Below are 8,299 nucleotides of genomic sequence, written 5' to 3' on the forward strand. Positions count from 1 at the left end.
GGTTTCCCCAGCGTCCCTACATGTCTCCCCGGGGTCCCTACAGGTCTCCCCGGGGTCCCTACAGGTTTCCCTGGGGTCCCTCCAGGTCTCCCCTGCGTCGCTCCAGGTCTCCCCTGCGTCCCTCCAGGTTTCCCCAGCGTCCCTACATGTCTCCCCGGGGTCCCTACAGGTTTCCCTGGGGTCCCTACAGGTCTCCCTGGCGTCCCTACAGGTTTCCCCAGGTCCCTACAGGTTTCCCCGTCCCTACAGGTTTCCCCCCGTTGTCCCTCCAGGTCTCCCCTGGTCCCTACAGGTTTCCCCCTGGGTCCCTCCAGGTCTCCCCTGCGTCCCTACAGGTTTCCCCCGGGTCCCTACAGGTTTCCCCGGGTCCCTACAGGTTTCCCCAGGCTCCCTACAGGTTTCCCCAGGGTCCCTACAGGTTTCCCCGGGTCCCTACAGGTTTCCCCGTCGTCCCTCCAGGTCTCCCCTGCGTCCCTACAGGTTTCCCCCTGGGTCCCTCCAGGTCTCCCCTGCGTCCCTACAGGTTTCCCCAGGGTCCCTACAGGTTTCCCCCGGGTCCCTACAGGTTTCCCCGGGCTCCCTACAGGTTTCCCCAGGGTCCCTACAGGTTTCCCCGGGTCCCTACAGGTTTCCCCGGGCTCCCTACAGGTTTCCCCAGGTCCCTACAGGTTTCCCCGGGCTCCCTACAGGTTTCCCCAGGGTCCCTACAGGTTTTCTCGGGCTCCCTACAGGTTTCCCCGGGTCCCTCCAGGTCTCCCCTGCGTCGCTCCAGGTCTCCCCTGCGTCCCTCCAGGTTTCCCCAGCGTCCCTACATGTCTCCCCGGGTCCCTACAGGTCTCCCCGGGGTCCCTACAGGTTTCCCTGGGGTCCCTACAGGTCTCCCTGGCGTCCCTACAGGTTTCCCCGGGTCCCTACAGGTTTCCCCGTCGTCCCTCCAGGTCTCCCCTGCGTCCCTACAGGTTTCCCCCTGGGTCCCTCCAGGTCTCCCCTGCGTCCCCTACAGGTTTCCCCAGGGTCCCTACAGGTTTCCCCGGGGTCCCTACAGGTTTCCCCGTCGTCCCTCCATGTCTCCCCTGCGTCCCTACAGGTTTCCCCTGGGTCCCTCCAGGTCTCCCTGCGTCCCTACAGGTTTCCCCAGGGTCCCTACAGGTTTCCCCCGGTCCCTACAGGTTTCCCCGGGCTCCCTATAGGTTTCCCCGGGTCCCTACAGGTTTCCCCGGGCTCCCTACAGGTTTCCCCAGGGTCCCTACAGGTTTCCTCGGGCTCCCTACAGGTTTCCCCGGGGTCCCTACAGGTTTCCCCGGGTCCCTACAGGTTTCCCCGGCGTCCCTACAGATTTTCCCAGCGTCCCTCCAGGTCTCCCCTGCGTCCCTACAGGTTTCCCCCTGGGTCCCTACAGGTTTCCCCGGGGTCCCTACAGGTTTCCCCGGCTCCCTACAGGTTTCCCCGGCTCCCTACAGGTTTCCCCGGGGTCCCTACAGGTTTCCCCAGGGTCCCTACAGGTTTCCCCCGGGTCCCTACAGGTTTCCCCGGCGTCCCTACAGATTTTCCCAGCGTCCCTCCAGGTCTCCCCTGCGTCCCTACAGGTTTCCCCCTGGGTCCCTACAGGTTTCCCCAGGGTCCCTACAGGTTTCCCCGGGCTCCCTACAGGTTTCCCCGGGGTCCCTACAGGTTTTCCCGGGTCCCTACAGGTTTCCCCAGGGTCCCTACCAGGTTTCCCTGGGCTCCCTACAGGTTTCCCCGGGCTACCTACAGGTTTCCCCGGGGTCCTACAGGTTTCCCCGGGCTCCCTACAGGTTTCCCCAGGGTCCCTACAGGTTTCCCCGGGGTCCCTACAGGTTCCCCAGGGTCCCTACAGGTTTCCCCGGGCTCCCTACAGGTTTCCCCGGCTCCCTACAGGTTTCCCCAGGGTCCCTCCAGGTCTCCCCTGCGTCCCTACAGGTTTCCCCCCGGGTCCCTACAGGTTTCCCCGGGCTCCCTACAGGTTTCCCCGGGGTCCCTACAGGTTTCCCCAGGGTCCCTACAGGTTTCCCCGGGGTCCCTACAGGTTTCCCCGGGGTCCCTACAGGTTTCCCCAGGGTCCCTACAGGTTTCCCCAGGGTCCCTACAGGTTTCCCCGGGCTCCCTACAGGTTTCCCCGGGTCCCTACAGGTTTCCCCGAGCTCCCTACAGGTTTCCCCAGGGTCCCTACAGGTTTCCCCAGGGTCCCTACAGGATTCCCCGGGGTCCCTACAGGTTTCCCCCGGGTCCCTACAGGATTCCCCAGGGTCCCTACAGGTTTCCCCGGCGTCCCTACCGATTTTCCCAGCGTCCCTACAGGTCTCCCCGGCGTCTCCTTCCTGCTGCTATCCTGACCAGCCTCTGAGTCCTGAGTCCTCTGTACCGGAGACCATCAATATTTGCACTGGAACCCGAAAAGGACATCAAAACGGGTGTGGACTACAGCAAAACAGGCAATCCCTAGTCCGACGCCTAGGGCAAAACATTTTAAGAGAGATGGCTTCTGCACTGGCACGTCTTCATCCAGCTTGTCCATGTTTCAACTCTCTATCCTCCACCCTTTTTTTGAGATGTTGTAGTTTTTTGCCTTAGATAGTTGTTTTCCTCTCGCAATTTCAAAATTTCGTTCTCCATTTTCTGAACCGCCTGTTGCTTTCAAGCTCGTGCTCTGCAAGTTGAGCCTCAAGCTCCAGATATTGTTTGTTGTCCATTGTCCAAACAAATCGCAGACAAGCAATGTCGATGGAGAGCCTTCAACAAATGATTGATATTTTCCTGGCTGTTCCCTGGAATTCAAGAATGCAGCTCTATGATGTCACAGAGGAACTGATGTCACAGAGGAACGTTGATGTCACGTTTCCCCGCTCCAGCAGAACAACTGAAAAACGTCTGAAGTTTGAATAAAAACAATTTTCATTTTCTATTTTATATTGTGAAACTAGGAAAAAAACATCTACACCATTATCAATGAAAATATGAATTCCTATTGATCAGTGATATTTTATCATATATGAAATGTCCGATGACAATTTTAGGATTGAAACTTAATTTGCTGTTCTGAAATGTGTCCCTGTAAAACACGCTGTACTTATCTAGTGTTAAAAGGTCACAGGAACAGGTAGTATTTTGCTCTTGTTTGCGAGTGTTCAAAAGAAATTCAACAGTCGGCAAGAAAGGGATTTAAGCAGAAGGAATGTTAAGGGCGCCATATGTTTTTTCACCAGTAGATGTCAGTAAAGCGCTTTGTTCTGATCTGGACAAGATTCCCTTGGAGTTTTTTTTTTTCTCTATAAAAATACTGCACATAAAATAATAATAATAATATAATGGGCTTTTAAATTCTGCAGCAGGAGGTTTAAATGTTTTGACATTTACTGTCTTTAATCAAATAGTAAAAATTAATCTGATTAAGAGTTTAAAAAACTCTTTAAAAAAATTAAAAATAAAACTTTCATGTGGAATATTTTCCCAAATCATCTGTTCAGCAAACCAGGGTGTATACATCTGTTGTTGTGTTGTATTTTTTTCAGTTAGGAAAACATCCAGACAAATCAGCTAAATTTCATCAGCAGCTACATAAATCATTACTGCTGTGAAACTGGGTTGATGAAAATATTAATTTGATAAGCCAGTTACTCAATACTAATTGTGAATCAGCGACCTGCGATCATTAAATCATGGAAATATATAATTAACATTGCTTTTTCACCCGAGGTTTGTACTATAAAGTACCTATTTTTCATTTGGCTTGACCAATTCTGATTTTTTTTTTTTTCTTCAAAATTGCTGAATTTTCGTATTTTCCCATTTAAATTGCCGGAAGCGAAGCTGGTGAGGCAGCAGAGAGTTGAGCCTCAAGTTGATCAACCTCTCACTAACTGGAGCATGTTCCTCCTGTCTGTACGTCACCAATGGCAAAAAAAAAAACATTTGATTTTCCCTAATTTAGCTTCTGTAATATAATGTATAGTGTACCACCCGGTACCTCCTGCTGACTGTTGGCTCTGCTTCTCCTTAATGTTTCTGCCAGGTGGGTAAAAGCCGCTGCTGATGGGATCTGGCCTGGAAGTGAACGGCTGTAAATAGAAGACACTGCAGAACCTCAAGTGTTAAAGGAAGTTTCGGCCAGAGCATTTAGAGGTTATGAAATAAACGTCAGAGAAAATACTGCAGCAATAATTAGAACCGCAGCATAAAGCCAAACATGCCGCAATTAAATGAATCAAAATGTCCCCAAAGAATCGGCGGGCTGACATAGGGGCCAACGGGGGATTCAGGTAGATTCCAGAGATGCAGGTTGGCTCAAAGTAATATGGGGCCCTAGACAGACGTTTAACATGTTTAAATATCAGTGAATCTGTTAGAGGGAGACCAGATTTATTGTTCTAGATCTCAGATGTGCAAACATCAAAAATTATATATAGTTAAACCCCTTTGAGCTTTTTGTTCTATAAATCAGTCTGCAGCCAACTTGTTCTCAATGTTAAGATTTTATTAGGGCTTAATTAGTAAAATGGCAGCAAATAAGCTTATTTCATAACTGCATAACCTTTGACCTCTCCTCTGGTCTGTTTAACAGCTAGTCTCAGATCAACTCAGCCCTCCAGACCATCAGCAGCAGAAAAGGCAACTTTATTCCTATTGGGGAAAATATACTACAGCTGCTTTGCATTGTGCCCACATGATGGCAATGACACAGATTGATCCAATTAGATTCTTGATTAATAATGGGTTATTGCTGTGTTGTTGTTCGGTCTTTTAGGCACATCCCTAAACAAAGGCAAATCTTTTGTCCTAGACATCTGCTGCTCAAAGATGTTTTAACGAGACAAAAAGTCGTACAGAATATTTGCTTTATTATGAAACCTGGGGGATTTGTTCACAGAAAGCCATCCTTCATTTGTACAGACCCATGAAGCAGGTTGTTGTTGCAATTACAAAAACAAAAGGAGACACTGTGTCCAGAGCAGGCTGAGGTCGCCAAAACTGTTTTAATACAAAACTGAAGCACGTTTGGTTCCACGCAGCATTCAGGGACCGTAGGAATTACACGGCGGCGCTCTGACGGCTGCGTGGCACTCAACATGCTCCAGAAACTAAACATGGCATATTGTTGTGAAACCCAAAACCTGATGACAATTCTAAAAGCAACTAAGCCCAAACAAAAATATATTAAGTGTACAAACTCCCAACCGCCCCCTTTCGACCCCGCCCTCAGTCAACATTTAATATGGATTTCAGATTTCATTCACTTTTGTTTCGGAGCTATCATCCAAATAGCTCAGTTAAAATCTGACCCTCAACGACCAGCAGTCGAGTTTTAAACTGTAAAAACGTACTAGACATGTGAACAAGTGGTCTGGTTGATTTAGTTAAATACACGGGGAGCAGAGACGAACCTCCATGAAAATGTCCACTGAGTTCCCCTTGGCATGTTCCACTTTCAATCCAATAACAGTGGTAGAGGTTATCTCATTTTTTATTTTTTAGAAAGACCAGCTGCAAGATGAATCCTTAACACTTCAAAACATGAGTGGAAATGGTGAACTTTGACCCTTACGAACAACCCTCCACCTCCCAGATGCTGCATTCCAATTGAAATCCTACATCCCCCCTGTGGTGACTCCGCGCAGGCGTTCTGACATTTTTCTTGCGTTGCGCTTGCAGAAACCTCGGCCATTTGCGCCAGTGAATGCTTTCCTGCCGAGAAACCGGCGCTTAACTAGACTTTAATCAAACCTCGACCAAAACCTGGCAAACCCAAAAGAGAAAGAAAAGAATGAAAGAATCCGACGTCTACAAGGAGACTCTTTTGGCCATATGTTTCCAAACATACAATTAAAGAGGGAATTAAGCAGGTAACAGAGCAGCAACAACAAAAAATATTCATCAGATCAAATCATGTGTTGGCTTTTCTCAAAATGGCCAGTCTTGTCTCTCAGTGTGGAAATAACTGTCTTGGTGTTGGAGGAGAAAAAAAACAAAAAAAAAAAAAAACTGTGGAGGACACACAGGGATGGATGGATGGATGGAGGGAACTACACCACTCGTCGCACTTCAAAAAATCTCTTCAAGTAGTAAATCTGTCCGAGTGTCATGGCCACCAGAACGAGGGCTTCGAAGAAGGACCACAGGACCACTCTGCTGTTTGTGTTGTCGTTAACTAGAAGGACAAAAACAAACAAACAAAAAAAAACACAGCAGACAGGATGTGAGGATAAATTTTACTCCGCTTTATCAGAACAAACGGTTGCTGGGTTTGCGTCCTTACCCGCTCTGTGTATCCTCTCACGGACCTCCATGTACTCCTGCTCGTGCTTCACCGCCGTCATAGCGACGGCGAGCTCGTTGATCATCTCCTCCAGCTTGTTTTGATGAGCTGAAACGAGCAGCGAGCGAGCCGTTAAACCCAGAAGGACGACGCGTGCAGAGGACGTGCGTCAGGCTTCTACGCTGTACATGCAAAAAAAACGTCTTGCATCCGAGACACGATTCCTTTACAACTACAGTTCTGTGGAGGAGTATTTGCTCTGCTTATGGATTTCATCTGACTCGCATTTAAATGATTGCTGTCAAACTTTAAAATATTTATATAAAAGTCACACTTGGATAACCTGAAGAAAATGGACAGACAAGGTGAAAGTGGAACTTTTGGGGAAAGTTGCCCCACTTTTCAGAAAAGTGAACCATACAAACAGTGAAGCATGGTAGTGGTAGTATGATGGTCTGGAGCTGCTTTGCCGTTTTAAGACATGAATGACGTGCTGAAACCATAATTTTTCTTTCTTCTCTCTAAATGAAAAATCTTGAAATAATCAAGTGTTTGGATGTTTATGCAGCAGGTTCAACCCAAACAAAATGGAAGGTTGCTGAGCAGTTGGGTCACTGTGTGCGCTTAAAGTGGATTGAGATGCTGCAAAGTAACCTTAAACTGACACTGCATGTTCATCGGTTCATTTCTGTCTGATGCTCTTCAGTAACCAAGAAAGACTAAACCTGCTGAAATCCATAAAAGAAGCAGATACTTTTCATAGCACACCATTTCTCTGATACTCAGTGCAAACAGTTAAAAAAACAAACATTAAGGCCGCATTGTTGCAAACAACATCTAATATTAGTTTATAATATCAAAACAAGACTGGTTAGAGAAAACTCCACAGTGCATCCCAAATTTAATATGACAGTTTTCACTTATTCTGCTTTCTTTTTTTCCTACCATCCCAGCTGTCACCACCTATAAAGGAGGAAATTTACCCAAAGTAAAGTCAAAAAAGAAATTCAAACGAGAAAATCTTTAAAATAGAAACAGCATCACATAAAACGGGCCGTGTACTCAGACGTGGCCGATCTGAGTACCTTCCGTCTCCATGTCCTGGCCTTTCGGCGCCTCTCCGATGTCGATGGTGAACATGACGATCTTGGGCGTCATGGTGGACATCTTGTTGCTGAAGCAGAACCTGTAGGTTCCGTCCATGTGTGCAGCCACGGAGTATTTCCCACTCGACTCTCTGTCTCCTTTGTAATCTGTTTACCATCAGGCCCAGTTATCTGAAGAGAGAACAATATCTGGGTAAGAAATAATGAACGGGTGCAGTTTCACCCAGAAAACTTGCTAAGGCTGGTGGTAGGAGGCGCTGCTGTGTTTGAGTTAAACAAAACAACTCAAATTGTGTAAAATAAAAACTCCTGACCTCTGGCTCCCTATATATGCGCATACTGGCATACGATGTTGCCATTGTGCTTCCAACAGTTTCACTAACGAGAGGCTTGTTAACCCGTCTTTGTTTGCCATCACAGTTACTGGTGTACAAACAAATGAATAAAAACAATGCAGCCTGGTGGGGGGAGTAAAGCCTGGAGGCCCGTCAGGCTTATGAAGCTCTGTATGGGGCAGATATGTGGTAAATTCTTTTTTGACAATTTTTATTACCATTGTATATCCACAAAAGCACAACAACACTCAAATAAAGGCCCACTCGCCTAGAATCTCAAAGAAATTTTCAGTAATGTTCAATTTTTATGGAAGGTTTTAAAAAAAAATGACAGGGAAAAAAGTGAAGTAGTGAAAAGTTGACCCATGTAACACCACTATCCATCGCTGCTACGTCTTTTTCTTCTCTATGAGGAGAGAGATGTACTTGTGATCTTTAACCCGCAGCCTGTGGTCTCTCACTCTTGCGATAATACAGCGACTGTCTATATTTTCCTAATCTGCGCTTCCATCGACCTGTGAAATTAAGCATTTTGTGCAACGTCATCTCTATCTGATTAGAGCGTCTCCTGCCAATAGACCGTCCAA

General features: G+C 47.5%; 1 pseudogene; it reads right to left on the reverse strand.

Annotated features, from left to right (window-relative positions):
* Positions 1 to 5,614: 5,614 nt before the first annotated feature.
* LOC129374096 (transmembrane emp24 domain-containing protein 2-like) lies at positions 5,615 to 7,736 on the reverse strand (annotated as a pseudogene).
* Between the last annotated feature and the right edge of the window lie 563 nt (positions 7,737 to 8,299).

The sequence above is a fragment of the Poeciliopsis prolifica genome, unplaced genomic scaffold (genome assembly GCF_027474105.1).
Source record: "Poeciliopsis prolifica strain line A6 unplaced genomic scaffold, Auburn_PproV2 SCAFFOLD035, whole genome shotgun sequence".
Classification (NCBI taxonomy): Eukaryota; Metazoa; Chordata; class Actinopteri; order Cyprinodontiformes; family Poeciliidae; genus Poeciliopsis; species Poeciliopsis prolifica.